The 21,928-nt window shown below is 50.7% G+C and overlaps 1 long non-coding RNA gene across 2 annotated transcripts; it reads right to left on the reverse strand.

Annotated features, from left to right (window-relative positions):
* Positions 1–2,865: 2,865 nt before the first annotated feature.
* On the reverse strand, positions 2,866–11,448 carry LOC141370838 (uncharacterized). Of its 2 annotated transcripts, none has more exons than XR_012375268.1 (2): positions 10,775–11,448; positions 2,866–5,270 (listed from the first exon to the last, which is right to left on the reverse strand). It is a non-coding gene; the product is annotated as an uncharacterized lncRNA (long non-coding RNA). The 2 variants fall into 2 exon arrangements; XR_012375269.1 differs by lacking the exon at positions 2,866–5,270 and adding an exon at positions 8,133–8,891.
* Positions 11,449–21,928: the final 10,480 nt, after the last annotated feature.

Genomic DNA, 21,928 nt, shown 5'->3' on the forward strand with positions numbered 1-21,928 from the left:
TTCTCCCTCTCCCTCTGCCCCTCCCCTGCTTGTGCTCTCTCTCTCGCTCACTCTCTTTCTCTTTCAAATAAATGAATAAAGTGTTTTTTTAAAGTATACAATTCAGTGGTTTTTAGTATATGTACAAGGTTGTGTAACCATGAGCACTATCTAACTCTAGAACATTTCCATCACCCCAAAAAGAAACCTGTACCTCTTAGCAGTCAGGCTCAATTCATCCCTGACAACAACCTCCACCCACCCACCCTACCCCACCCCACCCCCCGGCAACTATTAATCTGTATTTGCCAGAATACTGGACATTTCATACAAATGGCATCATATGATACGTGACCTTTCAAGACTGACATCTTTCATTCAGCACAATGTTTTTGAGGTTCATTCACGTTGTAGCTGGTGTCAGTATACCATTCCTTTTGATGGCTGAATAATATTCCACTGTATGGATATGCCACATTTGTCTGTCCATCAGCTGATGGACATTTGGATATGAATCCGTTCTCAACCCTTTCAATTATGTTTATTAAGCAGTGCCCATCTATTTTGCCCCTAGGAACACCTTGCCCTATGGACCATCTCCACTCCCTGTGTCTCTGAAAATTAAAACACTCACCCTCTTCCCTCTCATTCTGACCTTACAGTCCATTATGGTAATTATGGTAACTATACCCGCCCCCTTGAAGAAGCAAGTACTGCATGTCAGTGCTGCTGTCGGCCCTTGCTATTCCAGGGTTCTCATCCCCGCTGCTCCTGGAAGCCCTGCGGTATGACAGTGTTTCCTAGCTTCAGTCTGGCCTGCAGAGGACAGCCACCACTGAGCTTCTCAACAATGTTAGTGCTCGCCTCACCAGGAATGCCTTATCATCGTGGACAGTGTCCTCCAGCCTTCCCAAGGAGATGCTGGGTTTTCCTGTCTCATAGAGCAGACCAATTCTTAGAGGCTACTTCTCTGAGCCCTTTGACCCTTCCTCCACAGTCTGCCTCAAAAGTTCTGGCATTGTTTCTCCATCACTGCTCTCTTTAAATGTGGGCCATTGCTTCTTTTCACGTTTCCAAGAGCCATCCCAGAGGGAATCATCCCAGGGCATGTTCCTTAATGTCTGTGTTATGGCTGAATGCCCTCATATCAACAAATCTCTCTTATCCAGCTTATTTTACTGTTCCCCTTGGTCCAGCACCCTCAGGATTGACTCCCAGGCACATTCCCATTCCTGCTAGTAGACGTTAGGCAGGTTCGAGAGCTCCTTTGGTGTATAATTCCTCTCCCCCCTGAGCAGGTCAGCAAAAGTCAGGGTCCAAGGGAAGGGCTGGGGCCCTGACATTTGGGATAGGGATGTTTGAACTTGAGGGCTTTCGGATTCCCCTGAACATAGGGGTCTCTAGGGGCTCACTCCCATCTGTTGAAGATAGAATCCCCATCCATTGCTTGAAGCCTGCACTGACCTCACATGAAGCAGGTGCCTTTTAAGACCATGGTGGCTCTCCTTGGGGACTGGCTCCACGTCCCTTCCTGGCTCCAGACCAATTAACTAGAGCCTGGTGGAAGGCAATACAAACCAACTGGGATGACTCAGCAGAAAAGGCCTTTACTAGCAGGACACTGGGAGGTAAGGCTGCAGACCAAGCTTGGAAAATACCCAGGAACCAAGGGGCATTGGAGCAGGAACCACGTTCATAGCCACGCCAGCAGAATGGCCAGTTTGGGGTGCTGCGGCTAACTTCTGGAGCAGCCCACTGCCCTCTCTGTGCATAAATTCTGGCCATTCCTTCGTGATCTCACTATGAGTCCAAGCCCCATGCAAGACCATCCTGGTGTCTGAACCCAGGTGACTGGCCTGTGCCCTGCTGGGTAGGTGGGGAAGTGAGGAAGGATGGTGTCAGTACTTTGGTTTCAGAAGTCACCTCCCACCAAACTCCCACCATGGGGGATTCTCTGCCAACACAAGAGGAGTTTCAGGTCGTGGTCAGGTAAAGATAAATGTGCCTTACCTGCTGCTGGGTGAGAGGGACATGGGTAGGGGTGCTGGGCTATTCCCTCAGATCTGTTGTCAGAGCTCACACATATTGGCAATGCCAATATTTTAGAGTATGGCCCTTCCTGGGGAAATTTTCTATTCAGTAAGACCATCCCAGACTTCCTCCAAAGGAGTGAAGCCCCATTGTTGCAATGTGGGAATCTAGCCAATAGGTACAGAGGGATGGGGAAAGATGCCAAACCCTTCTCAGCACCCTTGGAATCACCCCAGAGTGGGGAATGGTGTTCGGGGGGTACTTCTTACCCTGTTTGAACTTGAGGCTGGTCCTGCCAGAAGGCCTACTATTGGGTTGGGATGTATGTGGAATAGACACATACCATACCCAAGGACTTCTTCAGCAGGGGATCCAAGAATGCTTCCATGTGGGGCTTCCAGATACACCCTCTTTAATTTTGGTTACAGAAGTCAGCCAGGTATCAGCATGTGGAACAACATAGGCTGAAGACTAGAGCTCTGTACTGGGTCAATAGATACCTCTCTCTGGGGGTCAGCAAAATGAGGCACATGTTAGGCAAAATGTCCATAAATAGTTCTGAGCTATGGCACAGCAATTCTGAAGTGAGAAGATCAGCAGACTCATCACACCCTCATTCCTGAGTATTCCTCACTTGGTTTTACTGGGCAGGGCACACGTCCCCAAAATGTGTGGACTCAGTCTAGGCTCTATGGCCACTATAATCAATCACTTGGCTCTGAGCTCCCTGGCATCCATGGCAATGATAGAAACTCAGTGACTTATGTTGCTGAGTTAATTAGAAGAGACAGACTTTGTTGGTGTGTGTATTAGTTCGCTTGGGCTGCCATAACAAAATGCCACACGCTGAGCAGCTTAGACAATAGAAATTTATTCTCTCACAGTTCTGGAGGTTAGAAGTGGAAGATCAAGGTGCCAGCAGGGTTGGTTTCTTCTGAGACTTCTGTCCTTAATATGTAGATTATTGCCTTCTCCTTAAATCTTCACATGGTCTTTCCTCTATGCCCATCTGTGTCCTAATCTCCTCTTCTAAGGACACCAGTCAAATGTGATTAGGACCTACCCTAATGGGCCTTGTTTTACCTTAATTACCTCTTTAAAGTCTCTATCTCCAAATACAATCACATTCTGGGGTACTGAAGGTTAGGATTTCAACCTATGAATTTTAGGAGGCATAAATTTCACCCCATAAAAGTGTAAGACTAAATTGTGTTCTTATACAAGGAATATTGATGAGCAATTTATCTTGTGTCTTCCTTTCTTGACTCTACCCTGTTTACTGCAGTAGACTACCCACTTAGCCCTTCTTGGACAATGATTTATGCTTCAGTAGCATCCTTCCCTCCTTTCTACACAACCTCACTACCTAGTCATGGTCAAATGCAGTGTGGAGATTTTATTCTCTGTAGGGTGTGAGGGACTGATAGCCCTTAATGAATTCTCCCTTTTGTGTAGGATGGGAAAGAAGTAGCATTCTAGAGAATGTGGCCTTAGGACCAGAGGAAGGTCAGACTAAGGAGGCAAAAAATGTCTTCGAGTCACCCCTCACCTCCCTGCCCTTGCTGACTGCCTATATCACAAGAAAACAGAACTGGGAGTCAGGGTCCAGCTGCATTATAATTGCCTGTATGGTCTCAGGATGGCCTTTAATTGTTTTGAAGGTCATTCTTTTCATCTGCAAAGTGAACATTGCTGCCATACCTACCTTACCTTATTCTCATAAGAGGTACATAACAATTTCGGTATGTTGTAAAGTGATGTGATATGTCAGTACTCATCACACACATGTCACTGTAGACTGGCTGCAAGTTAGCAATAATGATTTCTATGATTACTTGCTCCTTCATCTTGGGGTGGACTCTGTGGCCCCTGCTTGGTTTGGGGGCTGAGTCCACTGCAATTTAGTGAAGAAACATCTGTACTGGGGAGTCCTCAAGATGCCACCAATTCACAGCATTGGAGGCTTTGCTGGGGAAGTGTCAATATGATGGTGGTGCTGCCTTGCATCTCAGAGGAACACTAGATGCTTTCAATGCAATGTCCTCATTGTACAACTGAGAAATCTGTGCTCTGGAGAAGCTCAAGGCAGCTCCAAGTTCTCACGGCAAGTCATCAAGAAAATGGTGATAAGAGTGTCTTTTTTCTCCCTCCAGACCCTCAGTTTCCCTCCCCATCACATTGAGAAAGAAAATATGACTTCCACTCTGTCTAGCACTTTGTAGAGGATTAAATATACATTTTAAATGTAGAACTGCATTTAAAAATCCAAACAATCCATTCTACAGTTGAGAACCCTGAGCCTATTTGGGTCATGTTAAACTCGACAGTCCATGACATGCGACATGGCCTCATGCCATGGTCCCCTCTGAAGAGTACCAGTGATAGGCTCCTTCATGGAATTGCCTTGCATGTGTCATGAGTGCCCTCAACCCTTGCCACAATGAAGGGGACTGATGGTGGCACCACTGGGCTGAGAGAAGGAAGACTGGTGGCCAGACAACTGCCTGATGCCTACTTTGTGGGAGTCACACATGTGCAACGGACATTTGCTTCTTTAATGCAAATGTTTTGGGCATCTACTAAGGCAGTTGATGGGAAGGAAGCTGAGAGGTGGGCAGAGCAGGCAGAGAAAGGTAGAGAAAGAGGACCAAGTCCTCCAGATAGTAACGTAACAGGGAAGGAAAGGGGATTGGTTTTGGGGACCCAGTGGGGGGGCTTGAGGAGGACGGTGCAGAGCTTACCCCTGGCCTGCCACATAGCAGATGCTTGGTAACTCAGGGCCAGTATGGACAGGCTTGAGTCACTCTCTGGTGTCTCTCTCTGAGCCTTTCATCATGTGGCTGATATGGGCCTCGCAGAAGCCGCTGAGGTCCATGAATGCTCTCCAGGGCCATAGAGGATAGTAGATATGGCAGAAGCAGGACATGTTCTTCTTTCACTTGAAGTTAAGTTGGGATATTGTTATTATGGGGTGATGATGGTAGTGGCAATGATGATGACAGTGATGGTAATGGTGGTGGTGATGATGGTGATGATGAGGGTGGTGACAATGATGCCATGGTAGTGATGGTAGTGCTGATGGTGATGGTCGTGATAATGACAGTGATGATGATGATGGTGATGATGAGGGTGATGACAATGATGCCATGGTAGTGATGGTAGTGCTGATGGTGATGGTCGTGATAATGACAGTGATGATGATGATGGTGATGATGATGGTAGTGACGGTGGTGGTGATGATGGTGATGATGATGATGCTGCTGCAGAAATTCATAGGCTTGGTTAAGACCGTCATCTAACACCCTACCTGACACTTACCTGTCAATTTGAGATGTCACTATTAAAGCTTTGCACTTCGACCCTGCAGGTTTTGCTCCTGGTAAAGGACAGCTGTCCCTGGGTGGAAGAGTTATGTTAAGATTCAGCAGCTACTTACTCCTCAGTGTGGCTGTGCTCAGGATCTTTCATAAAGGTGTGCTTGTCTGGGGAAGTTGGCAAAGAGTGGGTCTTCACAGGAAAAATAAGAGAGTGGACTGCAGAGAGCTTCTGTGAACTGTGGGTCCCACTCAGCTGCCACCCCATCCCTTCATCTGCTGCCCACATGCTCTGCCATGCTTCTCTGGGAAGGCCTTTTACCTCACTCCTTTGCCACTGCATCCTTCACCCCTGCCTGGCCCTGAACACCTCAGGCAAGGCACCAGTGTGCTGAGCAGAAGCTTCTGGAATGCCTTACCTGCCTGGGCCATTCCAAATTGACCTTGCAAGGCTAGGCTGAGGCACAAGCTGGCTACCCCTGGGCTGCTCTTGTGGAGCCCCTGCAGTTTTTAATTTATTTTTATTTTTTAATTATATATTTATTTATTATTTTTAAAAGATTTTATTTATTTATTTGACAGAGAGAGAGACACAGTGAGAGAGGGAACACAAGCAGAGGGAGTGGGAGAGGGAGAAGCAGGCTTCCTGCTGAGCAGGGAGCCCGATGTGGGACTCGATCCCAGGACCCTGGGGCCATGACCTGAGCTGAAGGCAGATGTTTAATGACTGAGCCACCCAGGTGGCCCTTTATTTTTTTTTTTTAAGATTTTTTATTTATTCACTTGAGACAGAGAGAGAGAGAGCAAGTGAGAGCATGAGCAGGAGGGAGGGTTAGAGGGAGAGGGAGAAGCAGACTCTGTGTTGAGCAGGGACCCCAACGTGGGGCTTGATCCCAGGACCCCGGGATCATGACCTGAGCCAAAGGCAGACACTCAACCGACTGAGCCACCCAGATGCCCCTGCAGGTTTTTAATTAGTTAAAAATTAGATTTCAAATTTTTTTAAAAATTGTTTTTCTAGCCTGTTTAGAAAAACTAGGACATTTTGTGTCCACACAGGCAGTCATCAGCAGAAGCCTCAGAATGCCTGGCTGAGCCTAATCCACTCCCAGATTCAGTAGCAAAATACCTGGTATTTTTTATTTTATGCCACTGCTTTGGGTTGGTTTGTTATGCAGCAAGAGATAACTGGTACAACAACCAAAACTGTCTAAACCACCCTCCCCCAAGTCGTGGCATGTCAGGGGTGATCCTTCAATTTGCCCCGCTCATGTTGGAGTCTACGGAATTCTAGATCTGGTAAAGCAATCACAGCTCTCTGCTCTGTGATCTACCAGCCAGGACAGAAGGAAATTAGGACATGCAGTCTCCACCACAGTCCCCCGGCTGCTGGGAGGCCTCTGTTGGGTGTATGCTTCCTGTCCTCCCACGTGAGGGGTTTGATATTAAGAAACCAAGGAAAACCTGCAGGCTCTTTTCTCCCCACCCCAAGCCTGCATTGCCAGCTCTGAGCTGTGTTGCCATATTTGATTTGTTCCAAAGGGCCAGCAGATGCTCTCCTCTCCTTCCCAGCTCTGATTTGTTCTCCCATAGTACTATCAGGCCCTGCAACCCAAGGTGTTTGAAGTTTCCTGGGCCTGTATTGGTCTTGCCAGAACTTGGTCCAATGGTGCATCAGTCTTTCAGCTTTGCTCTTCTGCCCCCTGGTGGAAGGTCTTGCGTGGCTAGCCCACCCCCTGAATGGCTGTGGTTCTGACATCTGACAGAGCCCAGTGTTCTCCCCTCTTTTCCAGCCCCACATGGGGGCTCTGTGGTTGGGATGCTGATCCCAGCATGTCTCATTTGCCTATGATTCTGGCCAATCTTTTACCCCCTGTAGCCCCTGCACCCCGGAGGGCTCCTGGGTCTGCCATATCAAAGTGGGTTCTCTGCTCATCCAGTGAGACAGAGCTCAGAGAATGCCAAGAGGCAGGAGCCAGGCTCTGGCTTTCCCTATTTTCCTGTAACCACTGGTGTGCCAGTACCACCTAGATCCAGGTCACGCTGTCCTACCTTCTGCATGAAGGTGGGACTCTCTAACCCTCAGCTCCGTCCCATGCTCAGGACCAGGGCCACTCATGCAGCTTGGGGCCAACTGGCAGAGGGTCCACCTACACCCACACCCTGCCTCGGGGTCCTAAGAGAGAGGAGCGTCCCACCTCTCACTGCTCCTCTGGGCAGAGATTCTGCCCCTTGGTAACAGACAACTTCAAGCCTTGGGTTCAGTGGGGCCCTGAGATGTGGGTTTCTCTCTATTCTGCTTTAAAAACAGTAAAAGCAAAATGGCTTGCTTCCAAAGAAAAGAGGAATTTTCAGACTGTCCTGTGTTCTCCCTCACAGGAGGTGTGCTGCTTGGTCTGGGAGGGGTCACACAGACCTTGGAGTATCTGCCTTAGGGCAATGGACAGGCCATACTTTCAAGCCAACTGTTCTCCATGAGAAGGTAAACTCAGGTCCTGGGAGGTTCCAAGAGAGTCCAGCCTGTCTGGTGGGAATTCTCCCAAGGAGCTGTGAGCACAATTGTGCATCCTTAAGAGAAGCTTCTTGTACACGTTTCTAGTCTCCAGCAGTAATGTTTTTCCTGCTGGAAAAAAACCCTGTGTTTCCAAAACCACTTCAGAGAAAGCCCCCAGACCAAGAGCTGGCTGTCAGAGAAGCAAGAACCTTTCTAGCCCCTGGCAGAACTTCTTGCCACTAGCATCCACTCCTCTTCCAGAAAAAATTCTAAGGCCTTAGAAAATTGGGTGCCCAGTAAGGCTGGGCTAACAATTGATCTCCAATTGGTATTTTATTAGCAAGTTTTTCAGACTTCATATAATGCCACAGAACGTTGATTCTCAGGCTGGGGCATGCCAGTCCCTGAGCTGGGCATTCTCCCCAAAGGTGAGACCCCAGTTTCCATGTGCTCTCTAAATGTGGCTTCCATGGTCCCTAAGCCACCAGGGCTTGAGCCAGACCCTGTGCCCACATAACACATAACACCAAGCAGTGGGGAACATGATGAATGAGGGATGCTCCTGGCTTTCATCTGGGGTGATAGTTTTAATCACAGGAGCAACTGAATACTTCCTCCAGATGCAAAATCTTGGTCATGACCCCAGAATGTAGGCCAGTTGGGGAAAACAATGAAGTTAGAGGTCAGCTTCATATGGGTCACAGAACTCGCAGGTGATGGAGGGTAGGAACATTTTCCTGCAGCTTGTTCTTCATTGGTTGGATTATATGCAGAGCCTTCTCACACCTCTTGGTTTCACCAGCAAATAGATGCCTCTAGACTTGCTCAGTTTAGGCTCAGCTGGGCCCAGCTCTTTGCACATGCATGCCTCTGTTCCTTTCACCACCACTCTGGGAGGCAGGTAATGAGGCAGATGGGAAAACTGAAGCTCAGAGAGAGAGGAAGTGGTGCAGCAGGGACTTGATTCCAAAGCCCACACCCTTGACTCTGTTGCTCTCTGCCTCCATGTCATGTTGAGCCACTGGCCTTCCAACAGAATATGATGTCACCATCTCCAAATAGCCTGGGAGAGACTGAAGCCCAGAAAGTAAGTGACTTGCCAAGATGACAGGGATTATTAGTAATGGATCAGGAGCTACCAGCTGTTCCTTGGCCCCATGCTTGGTCCTCTGTCCCCACTGGAAACATAATTAAAATATGTCCACAAATTCTTTGCTCTTCTTCCCATTAGACTGCAGAGCCTGAATCCCTTCTCCTTGAGTATGCACTGTGCTTAGCAACCCACTACTAACAAATGGAATGTAGCAGAAGGGACTGTGTATGATTCTGGAGACAAGGTCATAGAAAGCACTGTGGCTCCCTCCTTGCTTAGTCTCTCTTGGATCACTCGCTCTGGAGGAAGCCAGCTGCCTGCCATGTCAGGAAGACCCTTGACAGCCCCATGGAGAAGTATACTCAGCTGAGGCCTCCAGTCAACAATCACATGAGTAACCTTAGCAGCAGACCCTCTGGCCCCCGTCAAGCCTTCTCATGGCTGCAACCCTGGTTGACATCTTGACCACATCTTGGAAATAAGTGGAACTGGAACCACCCAGATTTCTGACCCTGGAAATTGTAGGGGATAATCAATGTGTGTTGGTTTAAGCAGCCAGACTTGGCTCTGATTGGTTATGCAGCAACACAGAACTAATACACCCGTTCCGTCCCCCCTCTTCCTTATCATGTTCTGTCATTATCTGCTTGGTGTCACCCCCACCCCCTCCAAGGAAAGTCTGTTCCATCAAGAAGGGAGAATATGGAGTGGCTCTCCTGGTCAACAGCATGCTACATCTCAAGTAGTCCTTGGGTTATCTACCAAGAAACTCTTCCTTCCTCCTTCCAAAGGACAAAGAGATCCCAAGGCTACTCAAAACCATAGGCTAGGGCCGTTCCTGATATTTTTCTTCCCTGAGGTGATTCCAAATGGCTGCAGTGAGACGTGGACAAGAGGAAGCCATGCCTAGGGGAGCCATGTTGTTCTCTCTGACTTACTGCCAGAGGCACAGGACCCTCCTGTCTCAGAGCACAGGGAAACACCGGCAGGTTCTGGAAATGCAGGTGAAGAGGTGCCATGTGTGTCCAGCCTGGACAGAGCAAAGCAGCGGTAGCCACCACAGCAGGCTCATCGTCAGTGATGGTAGTGGTGGGGGACAGCCGGGACAGCCCTCTTGGCCCCCCCCTTGGGGGACTAGCCATGCCTCATTCTGGAAGGAAACCCGTGAAGTCTCTGACAGTGGTTGGAGAACAGGTGGGCAGGTGGGAAAGCAAGACACATTTTTCCTGAGCACCTGTTTGTCTATTGAATTTTGTACTATGTGTGTGGGTATGTTGCCCAGTCAAAGATAGATCAATTAAATATATTTAAAATATTATTTTACCAATTACCAAACTCTGCTTGGTGTTCCTAAAAGAGACCTTTGTGGCCATACAAGTTTGGGGAACTTGGCTGATACGTCCTCCTCCTGGACTGTCACGTTAGCAAATTAAGGATCTGAGAAGTGCTATGGTAAAGAATCATGTTTAATCTGCTTCAACCCAAAATTTCCAAATTTGTTCAAACACATAACAATTTTCCCATAAACCCTTGGCTTTAAATAGCCTTAGTTATAAATAGGCAGCTGTGTTATGCCACAGTGTTCGGGAATGTGCCCCTGACAACATGGTGCCAATTACATATCCTTAAACACCAGGGGTGGGGGCCAGACGTGAAGGACACTGGGGGACAGGTGGACTCCAGGATCTTGGAAGCATGGAAAGGGTATGTCCAGAGAGAAAAGCCCTTTAACCTACTCTTTGCAGTTTACCCAAGAGCAGGCTTGTCATTCCTTCATTCTTCATTCACTCATGCATTCAACATACACTGGGTTTCATGACCTGGGACGAAATCAGATACACTGTCTGCTCTCTGGAAACTCACCGCTGGAGAGGAAGATGTGCAGAAACCAGCAGCCCAAGACAGTGTAGCACCTGTGGGCTCAGCAAAGCCTCCCCCAGAAGGCAGCCTGTGAACCATCCATGAGGGGTGAGCTGGAGGCAGCCGAGTAAAGTGCAGAAGAGGTCCCAGCAGCGCAGCTGAAAGCAGGCTAGTGGGGCTAGAGCCAGGTGGACTGTGCTGGTGGGTGCCTGTGGTCCCAGCCCACGCCACCCTCTTGAGCGCTGCTCTGGGGTTCCCTAGTGATCTGCATTTCCTAGGCTCTGTGCCCACTGCCTCAATGTTAGGTCCTATATAGGATCTAAAGTAAGAGGCAGAGCAGGAGCTCGGAAGGCAGGAGGGAGGAAGTGTCTGCTCTGGTAGCAGCTGGGAGTGGGTGATTATAGAGCTCAGCAGCTCTGTGACAGGGAGCCCCTTTATCAGAAGTTGCAGTCCCAGGGCCGTCTGACTGGCATGACTCTTGATCTTGGGATTGTGGGTTTGAGCCCCATGTTGGGTGTAGAGATCACTTTTTTAAAAATCTTTAAAGGGGGGGGCGCCTGGGTGGCTCAGTCATTAAGCGTCTGCCTTCGGCTTAGGTCATGGTCCCAGGGTCCTGGGATCGAGCCCCGCATCGGGCTCCCTGCTCGGTGGGGAGTCTGCTTCTCCCTCTCCCACTCCCCCTGCTTGTGTTCTCTCTCTCACTGTGTCTCTCTCTGTCAAATAAATAAATAAAATCTTTAAAAAAAGAAAAAAAAAAAGAATTACAGTCCTGGAGGAGAATATGCCGCATTCTAGAGTCAGCAATCTCAGCTTCTCCCACAGCACCAGCTTTTCCCAAAGCGCGAGGTTCTCCCACAGCACCAGCTTCTCCCATGGGGCAGCGGAAATTTCGTGCCAGCTCTGGGCTCTAGCCCAGAGGTGTTAGTGTTTCTTATCTCTAGGGACCACCCCTTCTTCCTTTAGTTCTCCGTCCCTCTTTCTCCCTTTTACTCGGGCATCCTTCCAACACCTCTGTAACCAGTTCTCTATGTGAATTCACTCTGTTTGAAATACCTAAAGTGGTTTCTATTTTCCTGACTGGACCCAGACTGATTCAGTACTGATTCAAGTAACAAGCCCTCCCAGTTGGGTCCCTGTGATGGGGTTGTTCACCTGTTTGAGCATGAATACGAAAATGAGCTCATCGCCAGTGAAAACAGGCCCCTAGTGATCCGTGGTATGTGGTGGCATTACAATTACTCAGTTAGCACCCATGGTTGCTTGGGAGGGAGCGCTGTTGAAGATTAGACTTCAGGATGGGCAGTTGCCATTGCACTCGACCATTATGGTAAAACTGATGTCTACAAAGAATGTAGGGATAGCTTATGACTTCCCTAAAGAGATTACAAAAAGGCAGATACAGACAAAGAGGAGAAAGGAGGAAGAGGAGAATGAGGAAGAGAGGAAGAAGAAAAATGGATTTGATTGAAAATTAAAATTAAGAATTTACATTCAAAATATTCCATTAAGAGAGTGAAAAGGCAAGCTATAACCGGGAGAAGATATTTGCAACACACAAAAGACTCATATCTAGAATATATAAAGAGCTCTTAGAAATCAATAAGATGATGGCAGATGGCCCAGAACCCCCTCCCACCAAAAAATGGTTAAAAGTTTAAGTGGGCATTTCACAAAAGACAGGTTCTAGTTGCTGATAAATACATGAGGTGCTTAACCTCATTAGTCATCAAGGAAGCACCATTTAAACTACAATACATCAAAACCACAATGAAATACCACTTTCCATGTATTAGAATGGCTATAATAGAAAAAGACAAGTATTATTAACAAATGATGGTGAGATTACAGAGAAAACAGTACACTCGACATAAGAATATTAAATGATGAGCTTAGGAAAGCAATCTGAAAATCCCTCAAAAATGAAACATGGCTACCATATAGCCTAGCAATTCCACTCCTAGGTATAGACCCAAGAGAAATGAAAATAGAAGTTCACACAAAAACTCATATGTGACTGTTCATATCGGCATTACTCTTAATAGTCACAAAGTAGAAACAACACACATATCTTTCAACTGGTGAATGGATAAATGAAATGTGGGACATCCATACCATAGAATATTATTTGACCATAAAAAGGAAGTACTGATGCGTGCTACAACATGGATGAACCTCAAAGACATTGTGCCAACTGAAAGAAGCCAGCCACAAAAGACTACATAGCAGTTGCCAGGGGCTGGGCCGAATGGAGTGTCGGGGTGATAGCTAAAACATAAGGGGATTCTTCTGAGGATGATGAAAACATTCTAGAATTGATTGTAGTGATGGTTGCACAACTTTGTGAATATGCTAAAACCCATTGAATTGTACACTTCAAGTGGATGCATTGTATCTCAATTAATAGCTGTCAAAGAGGGGAAGGAAGGGAGACAGAGAGGGAGGGAGGGAAGGGGAAGCTGCAGTGCAACACCACCACTCAGCCATCAGAAAGGCTAAAATGAAAAAGGCAGAAGCCTGAGCATGGCTGAAGGGTGTGGAGAAAGCAAAGCTCTCACACATGCTGCTTGGGGGCTGGCTTGGGGGGAGGGGAGCGGTGAGCATGACCTGATGTAATCACTTTGGAAAACAGGGGTATTAATGCACCCCTATGGCCAGCATTTCACTGCTAGGAACATAGCCAAGAGAACCGCTTATACATCTCACTGAAAGACGTGTGAGCAGTACTTGGTAATAACCAAACACCAGAAACCACCCAAATATCCGGATCAATAAATGCTTATATCTTCACAAAAGGAAACTTCAGAGCAATGAACGTGAACCATCTACAATACACAGCATAGATGAACCTTCTCCACATAGAGTTGAGTGAAAGAAGCCAGGCCCTAAGTTAGAGAATAGATGGTATGAGTCCATGCATGTAAAGTTCAAAATAGGTTAAATGACTATAAGGTGTTAGGATGGGGTGGTGGTTGCTATGGGTGCGGTAGGCTTTGGAGGGGCACAGGGGGAACGTCTGGGATACTGTCTGTTCTGTTTCTTGATCTGGGTAGCTGTTGCTCAGATGTGTTCACTTGTGTACTCCTGGCTATACACCTGTGATTTATGTACTTTTCTGTATGTACACCAAGAAGTTTACCAGAATGTTTTAAAAATAGGGAAAATAAAAGGGAAAATCTACAGACACCAAGCAAGAGAGAATATGTGCCATAGAAGCTAGTTTTCATTTCTGTAACTAGTCTTGAGACCTGTTGGCAACTAGAAGTTCCTGTGCTCAACAGCCATTCTGGGCTTCCTTTGTCCCCTGTCTGTATCTACTTGGGTTCTTTACCTGGTGGGGTTGTTCAAAGCTTTATCTGGGAAGGGTCTGTCTCTGGCTTGTTGCTGTTGGACCTTCTCGTTGACTCTATGACTGGACAGGAAGTACTAGGAGATGCCCTGGAGACTCTCTGGGCTTCTAGACCCATCCTCCCCGCCCTCCACATGTAGCGATACTCCTTGGTAATCAGGGTGGAACCCCCGGACAGTAAAGGCCCCCTTCTTTGCCCATTGGCTCAGGAGCATGAAGATTCCAAGGTAGCCAGGTGTTGGTCTCAACCTCTGAGGCCACGGAGCTCTGGTTCTGTGTTCTGGGGCAGGGTTTCCTCCCTGGGAACTAAGACTGAGACTTTCAAGCCAATGGCTCTCCATGTTGCAGGGGTGGGGAGCAGACACTTGGCAAGGGTCTACACTGCGAGGAGCCCCTCCCACATCCACTCCTTGGTTCCTGGACCTGTGGGAGAAGCAGCAGCATACACTGGCTATAGGTTCAGAGCCTGTAACACATCGTCAGGACAGTACTGGCCCTGCAGATGTGTTTTGCTGGTGCCAAAACTGAGCCTTGGTCAGGCCATTCACCATTCTTCCAGGCAAGCTGCTTCTGGGGTTTTCTGTGCATTTGTCCAAGACTTTCTCAGTTTTGGTACTAAAGTCTTGAGTCTAGGAACACTTTCAGCCCCAGGAAAACCAGACGGATGGTCATCTTGGATGCCTTCCAAACCAGAGTCCCTGCCAGGGGTCAGGACCAGGACTTTGTGCCTCTGTGTGCCCTGTGCATGGCCCAGCACAGGCCAAGTGGAGCACATCAGCCCTGCTGCTAGATCTGGAAGGTCAGGAGAGCCTCCCAGCTGCTGTGACCCTGAGGACTGGCAGCCATGACATGTGTCATTTGCAGGATTCAAAACAAGGGCACTGATCATGGCTTCAATTTCATTGTCATATTCTGTGTCGATGTCTTTTGCTCACTTGGACAACTGCTCTAACAGGGAACAGGAGAAACAAACATTTGAAAGATAATTTGCAGTCTTTTTAGGGCTTTTCCCTCATGTTGTCTTGTCCATGTTGTCAGCCCAATTCTATGAGGCAGGCAGGGTTGAGGCCAAGAGAGATGACACGATTTTCCCAAGGACCCTGAGCCCCTTGGTGTTGGAACAGGCTCTACCCTGTTCTTCATGCCTCAATCCCAGGCTGCCTCCTCACCCTTTGTGCCTTCATGTCCTGGACACAGTGCCTGACATCTCCCCCCAACCAGCCTATTGTAGCTGAGCGACCCCACCAAGCCACCCCACCCATCTGAACCTCTCCCTCTTCATCTGTAAGATGCGGATGAGTCTGAAGGTCTCAGTGAGATTGTGGCCAACTATGAGCCACCATCAGGTCAGATGTAAGAGCGTCCTGCTTAGCTCTTTGACAAAGGGCCCTTCATAGGACACTGAGCCATCTATAGCCTTCGTCATCAAATTGGGGCCGGTAGACCAGCAGATGTGGTGTTGCCTGAGGGCTTAATGCACACACAGAATCTCAGCTGGCCCAGTCCTAAGGAGAGCCAGGCTGTGTGTGAAGTGCGAGCGAGCACCTTTTTGCAGGTGTTCCTAGTCACATTTGCTTACGCTTAGTGAATGAACTGTTGCCTTTCTTCCCTTCTGGAACCTTCTAAACACTTTCCTGTCTAGTAGTCTGCTGGTGCTGCCATAACAAAGTACGACCGCCTGGGAACCTTAGACAACAGAAAGGTATTTTCTCATTTTGAAGCCCGGAAGTCCAATCAAGGTGCTGCCAGGGTCAGTTTCTTCTGACACCTCTCTCCTTGGATTCTTGGAAATGGCAACTTCTCACTGTGTCTTCACAGGGCCTCCCCTTCCTGTAGGTGTGTTCCTAATCTCCCCTTCTTATGAGGACACCAGTCAGATTGGATAAGGCCCACTATAATGACCTCATTTTACCTTAATGACCTCTGTAAAGGCCCCATCTCCAAATACTATCACTTTCTGCAGCCCTGGGGGTTAAGGATCCAACGTACGAAGGGGGTGGAGACAATTCAGGCCACAGCAGCCCATCTGGCCTATGGCAGGCCCAAACATCATGCTAGCCCAGGGGAGTGCGGGGCCCGGCCAGGGCTGCAGAGGGGAAGGGTGCTCTGGGAAGCGGGTGTTGTGAGCTGCAGGTACCCAGAGACACTGGGACATGCAATCTTGGGGGAAGTTCATCCAGCAGGGTAGGGGAGAGGGCCCTGCAGATAGTGGTCCTACACACTTCAAGCCACCACGGCAAGGAATGAGCTGTAAGAAGGTACTGGGCAAGTAGCAGATGAAGTAGACAGGGGCCCAACCTCCCTGCCTAAGCAGGTGACAGGTCTCCACAGCATGGGGTCTCTTGTAGGATTACAAGCAGGGAGAGATATGGTCAGTATCAGCTAACCCATAAAACCCTGTGGGAATGGCGACCATGGATGGGTGGTCAGGACTGAGGGTGCTGGTCTTCCCCTGGCCACTGACAGTTTATACTGCTCTGGATTAACATAGTGTTGTAGAAAGAGTGAGGGCTTTAGAATCTCGGGGATCTGGTTTGAACTTCCTGCTCCGATATCTACCAACTATGTGACCTTGAGAACTTGGCCTAGTGAGGCTCTGGTTATTCATTTATAAAGACACGGCTTACTGTAGGGATTAATAAGATTGTGTAAGTGACCTGACCCACAGCAGAAGCGCAGATATGGCTTGTCTTATTTTCCTTTGGCTTCTCAGCAAGTTGTTCCTCTGTATATCTGCTGGGATATGGAAGGACCTGTATGGGCCACTCACAGTGGGAAACCACAGGGCCCTTGGCTGTGGTCTGTGCAGCACAGGGAGGAAGCCCCCACACTGAATCCTTTGTCCTGAAGGAGTCCAGGCAGAGGAAACCTTCTAGGAAAGGGAGGGGGGGAGGAACGGTAAGCTAGTGCCGCGGGTGCACCCTTGACTCAGTTTATCACCCAAGCACTCCATGCAGGGCCCAAAGCTGCAACTCCTGAATTCTAAGCTCCTCCTCCCAGCGCCCAAGATCCCTGCAGACCTTGGAGAAGCGGGGGTGCACCCTGGGACTCAGGGGGTGTGTGCTGGTGGAGAAGGAGGCTGGTAGGAGGAAGAGCTTGTGTTGGGGGTGAGAAGACATGCTGATTTTCTGAACTGGCTCTGGAGGCTTGTTCTGGGTTCACCCAGAGAAAGGGAAGGTAAGCAGGGAGAACACTGAGCTCTTCGGCGCCATCTGTCTCCCTTCTCAGGGATGCCTCTGGCATATTTACAGTTTCAGGAAGGATTTTGTTTGGGGAAAAAAAAAAAATAGTTCTGCTGTAAAAAGAGCCAAGTCTGCAATGTGGCTTTGCCACCACGCCAGCCGCATCGGATCTGTCCAGAGATGGGTGCCTGATCCAAGCCCGCACAACCAGAGCTCCCCCGCCCCTCAGGAGTGTGGATCTCAGCTCATTTTGCAGAGATGTGAACTCTGCCCACCTCCAGAGAAAGGTGCTCCATACCAATGCAGAGAGAACCCGAGGAGTGGCAGAGGGGACCCCTGCATCTTGCAATGCCCCAGGCTGTGATTCCAGGCCCTGTTTCCAGAGCCACCACACCCCACCCTGGGGTTCCTGGAAACCCCAGCGTGGCTTTCTTGACCTAAGTTCCTGTTTTGTATAAAGCCAGCTAGAATTGGCTATTTGTAAAAGACTTAAATCAAGCATGACTTGACTGCAGAATTTCTCTTACTCTAGAAAATCTGATGTAAACATGGAGACTTTGGAGACTGTGAAAAAGTTTTATCCTGTAACATGTACTATAGTGTATGATGCATCACTCACCACATGCGCATGAAGCCCTGGGGTTGCATTTCTACCTGTAAGGGCAAATGTCCTTTCCAGGTTTTAACTCTATCCTGGATTTCTTGACTTGAGCTGGGAAATTCCCTGTGCCACTTGAGGGGACTCGCTGCACTGACTCCACAGCTCAGGGCCCAGATGGATCCCGCTGGAAGGCCATGGCCACCTGCCTGCCAAGGCTGCCATCACTGCCGTGCCATCTTCCAGAACCTCCGGCCTTAGCTTGTCATCCCTCACTTCAGGCCCTGACAACGTTCCTGTGTGCGGGATGCATCAGCTCAGACCCCTGCCCTGCTCAGCCCAACATCTGCCCTGCTGCCCCCCTCCCCATGTGCAGCCATGGCCCACCACTGTCCTGCACCGTTTCCTCCCCTGGAGCAGCGTTACCTGCCTTGAGAATCTTGTTCTGCCTTCACCACCCAGTGGGCATGCTGGAGAGCAGTCCCCCAACTTGCATCTCCCCCGAAGACCCTACCGTTCCCCTTGGTGCCTTCCCAGGGCTGAGCACTGTTCCTGGCACAAAGCCGGGGTTCTGCAAATGCTGGCTGAACCGAAACCCCACTGTGGTTGCAGCTTCCTGAGCTGGTCTCTCATCTGTTCCCACTCGGGCTCCCAGTCACGCCTGGGGCAAGCGCCCTCGGTTGTGGCCCAGACACGGTCTTCTCAGGAAGGCCCTGCAAGCCTGGCATCCACGGGATCTATCTGAGCAGCACCTAGGTTCCCGGTGGCCCCTTCCTCGCCCCCCCTTCTATGGCCACCTTGAGGAAACCTGTACTTAGCCGACTGAGGTTTAAATTTACTTACAGGCTTAGGATCCAAAGGAAGAACCCTGAGAAGTAGGTTGAAGAACCTTTTGGCTTTGAGCAGGGGGCAGAGAGTGGCTGTGAGGTCTGGAGCCCGGGGCTGCCTATGGAAGGGGTGGTGGCAGCTTCAGGAAGCCCACAGGATGGTTCACCAGCCTCCAGCGAGGCACCCCATCCTGGATGGAGTACTGGGGTGAGGGCCCCTTAGCCCTGCGAGGAGGTGAAGCCTGCTGTGTCCCAGTTAGACCACTGTGGAAGGGAGATGGCCAGAGGGGCAGGGAGAGAATGCCCATTTCGGGAAGGGCCCCTCGCCCTGCCTGGCTCCGGAGTAACTGATCCTGGAGAGCCCATCTGAGCTGGGAGGCTGGAGATTTTCACCTGGAGAGCCTTCCCTCTCTTCTCTCTTCCCCTTGGCAGAGAGGAGGCTGACAAACTGGCTTCTGGAGGCCCACGCAGGCTCAGGGAGCTGGTGGGCTGTGTGCACACCCTTGGGGAGGAGAATTGCACTCTCCAGGCCTTGGGTGCAAGGGAGTGGTGAGCCAGAGGGAGCCGGCCCCCATCCCTGCACTCCTGGGGCTCTGAGGGCCCAGGGCAGCCCTCAGGAATGCAAAGGACAGGCAAAGGTAGCCAGAGGCTTAGGGAAGCTGCCTGGATTCCTCCCACAACAAGAGCTGGGCTGGGGGCTCACGTTCCACTGTGTTAGAGCATTCTCTGGGCCTTCCTTCCATGATGGCTCCAGCCCGGGCCCACCATCAAAGAGTTGGAAAGGGGAATGGGGCTGGTCAGCTGCAACACTCGGCTAATATCAGAAGAGTCAAGGATTCCCCAGAGACCATGGTTAGGGTTAGAAGGCCGCCCACACTGCGGGGGAAGCTGTGACAGGGAGCCCAGGCTGTTGGAATTGACTTGGAGCACAGCCATGCCCAGCACCTGGGAGCGGCCCTGCGGGGAGCCTCAGCCAGGCAGGATGGGGTCGGGTGGGCAGCTGGAGGGCCAGGGGTCTGAAGATCCTCCCCGTGGGGTGGCCTGGCCGCTGGGAGCTCCAGGGAGCCTGTGTGAAGGCCCAGGGCCTCAGGGTGGGGAGTTGCTGCCCTGGCCAGGAAGGGCAAAGTCTCCTGGTGTGGGAGCCCAGCCAGGCCAGCCTGGAGCTGTATAGGGTAGCCCCCTGCTGAGGCGAGGGGAGAGTCGGGGGTGCTGGGCTCTGGTCCCACCCCACAGCTTGCCGGTGCCTTCCAGGGACCCCCACGTTCTCACAAGCGAGGCAACAGGTGGGCCAACACCTGGCACCTGGAGGGACTCCCTGTGGCCCCTCAGAGGAGGCAATGGGCTCAGCTGGGGGTGCCGGGGGGAGGACAAGAGCAACAGGAAGAAATGGGGTGGGGTTGGCTTCCAGGAAACTGGGACATTGGGGTGCCCCCAACCTAACCCAGCCCAGTCATAGGGGAGCTGGGAGCCTTCTCTCATCAAGACACCAGTGCTGTGCGATTGGTGATAAACGTCTATCCCAGGAGGAGTGCCTGCTGCATTCAACATGCACTAGGTTCTAATCTTTCTAGAACACCCCTCGGCAGCCTCTCCGTCCACCCAGGCACCTTTGGGGAACACTGGGCCTCTCATTCCTTCACTGTTAACAGGCTTCGGAGGAGCCCAGGGACCCAAAGGCTGGCACAGGAACCCCCCTCCCCTCCAACACCCCCCTCCAATCCCCCACTGATCAGACCGTGTTGACACCTCAGAAAGAGGCCGCTGGGTCGTTAGGCCGAGAATTGAAACATTGCTTAACCCCAAGGAGAAACCACAAGAAGAGAAAAACATGCAAGCCTGCCGCAGCTGGGCCCCAGCACTCAGCCTTCTCACAGTCCCCGGGCGGGTTGTTTGTGTGAAAGGCCACACAGAGGTTTGCTGAAGTGGGACTGTTTTCAAAGTCGCCCCAGAGATTCCCTTCTGACAGAGAAGAGCGTCCTTTTATAGGGACAACAGGGCTCGGGCTTCGGGGGCCTTGGTCCCATGCCTCCCCCGAGGCCCCCCGGCTGGAGCCGGCACTGAGGAGCAGAGCGGCCCCCCAGGTGTGGGACACAGTTGTTGGCCACAGGCTCTCGGGGGCGCACTGGGGACGGAGGAGAGCTTGGGGAGCCCCGCGGGCAGACCGCTGGGGGAGGGGCAGATGCACAGCCCACGTCCAGAAGTCGGACGTCTAGAAAGGAGCGGCTTTCATTTCGGCCGAGACGCATGGTTTGCGTTTGCAGTTTGGGGCAGGGCCCACCATCTGGTGTCCTGGGGATCTATAGGTCTTCACTTCCGGGGTCAAAGGGCCGTGCGACTGGCCAAAGCCCCAGCTCTGGCTCCCCTCCTTCCAGAAGGCCCTCTGGTCCACTGGGACGCCTCCTGTTCTCCTCAGAAGACTACATTTCAGGAACTTGGGGCCACTGGACGTGTGTTTAAAGCTTAGCTGCCATGGCAGAGCCGGAAGGTCACTTCCAGGCTTCCCAGGGAGTGGCCAGGCGCTCCCACGGGCCCCAGCCCCAGGGCTTCCTTCCTCCTGTCCCCTCCTCACCTCTCAGGGGCAGCCAAACCAGCTGTCCCTAGTCCCAAGGCTGCTGCCTGCCTCTATAGCTCCTTTCTTGCCCTTCCCAGACCCCCGAGGCCCAGTGCCTACCCCCCAGGCAGAAGCTGCACTTTGCACGCGCATAGACACTCACACGTGTCCACACTGATACACCCACACCAACACGCACGCTCACATGCGTATGTCCACAATGCACGTGCACACCTCCCCCACAAATGCACCCCCCACACTTACACACACCCCCAACATTTACACACGTGTTCATGCACGCCCCCTACCCCTGGGGCTTTCCCTCCCCCGGAGCTCTTCATATGAACTCACCTTGGTGCTGATGACGTCCATGTCCCCATAGGTGCATCTTGTGTCTGTCCACAGTCACTCCAGCTCCCCAGCCCTTTCTCAGAAGACAGACACCTGTGCTATGTCCACGAGGGTGGTGGCCTCATGGTTCCCACCCCTGCTTGCTCTGATCAACCCCCTGCCCTCTGCCCTCACCTGGTACCTGCACCTTAGGGCTTCTCTACTGTGTTCCTTATGGCTGAAGCCCCCTGGGAGGAGTTTGGAGGAGAGGGGAGGGTCTGTCCCCCAAGCTCGCACACATAGGTTTGTCTTGAGTCTGGCTG

The sequence above is a fragment of the Callorhinus ursinus genome, unplaced genomic scaffold, assembly GCF_003265705.2.
Source record: "Callorhinus ursinus isolate GAN/ISIS: 27379988/994484 unplaced genomic scaffold, GSC_fseal_2.0 scaffold47, whole genome shotgun sequence".
Taxonomy (NCBI): domain Eukaryota; kingdom Metazoa; phylum Chordata; class Mammalia; order Carnivora; family Otariidae; genus Callorhinus; species Callorhinus ursinus.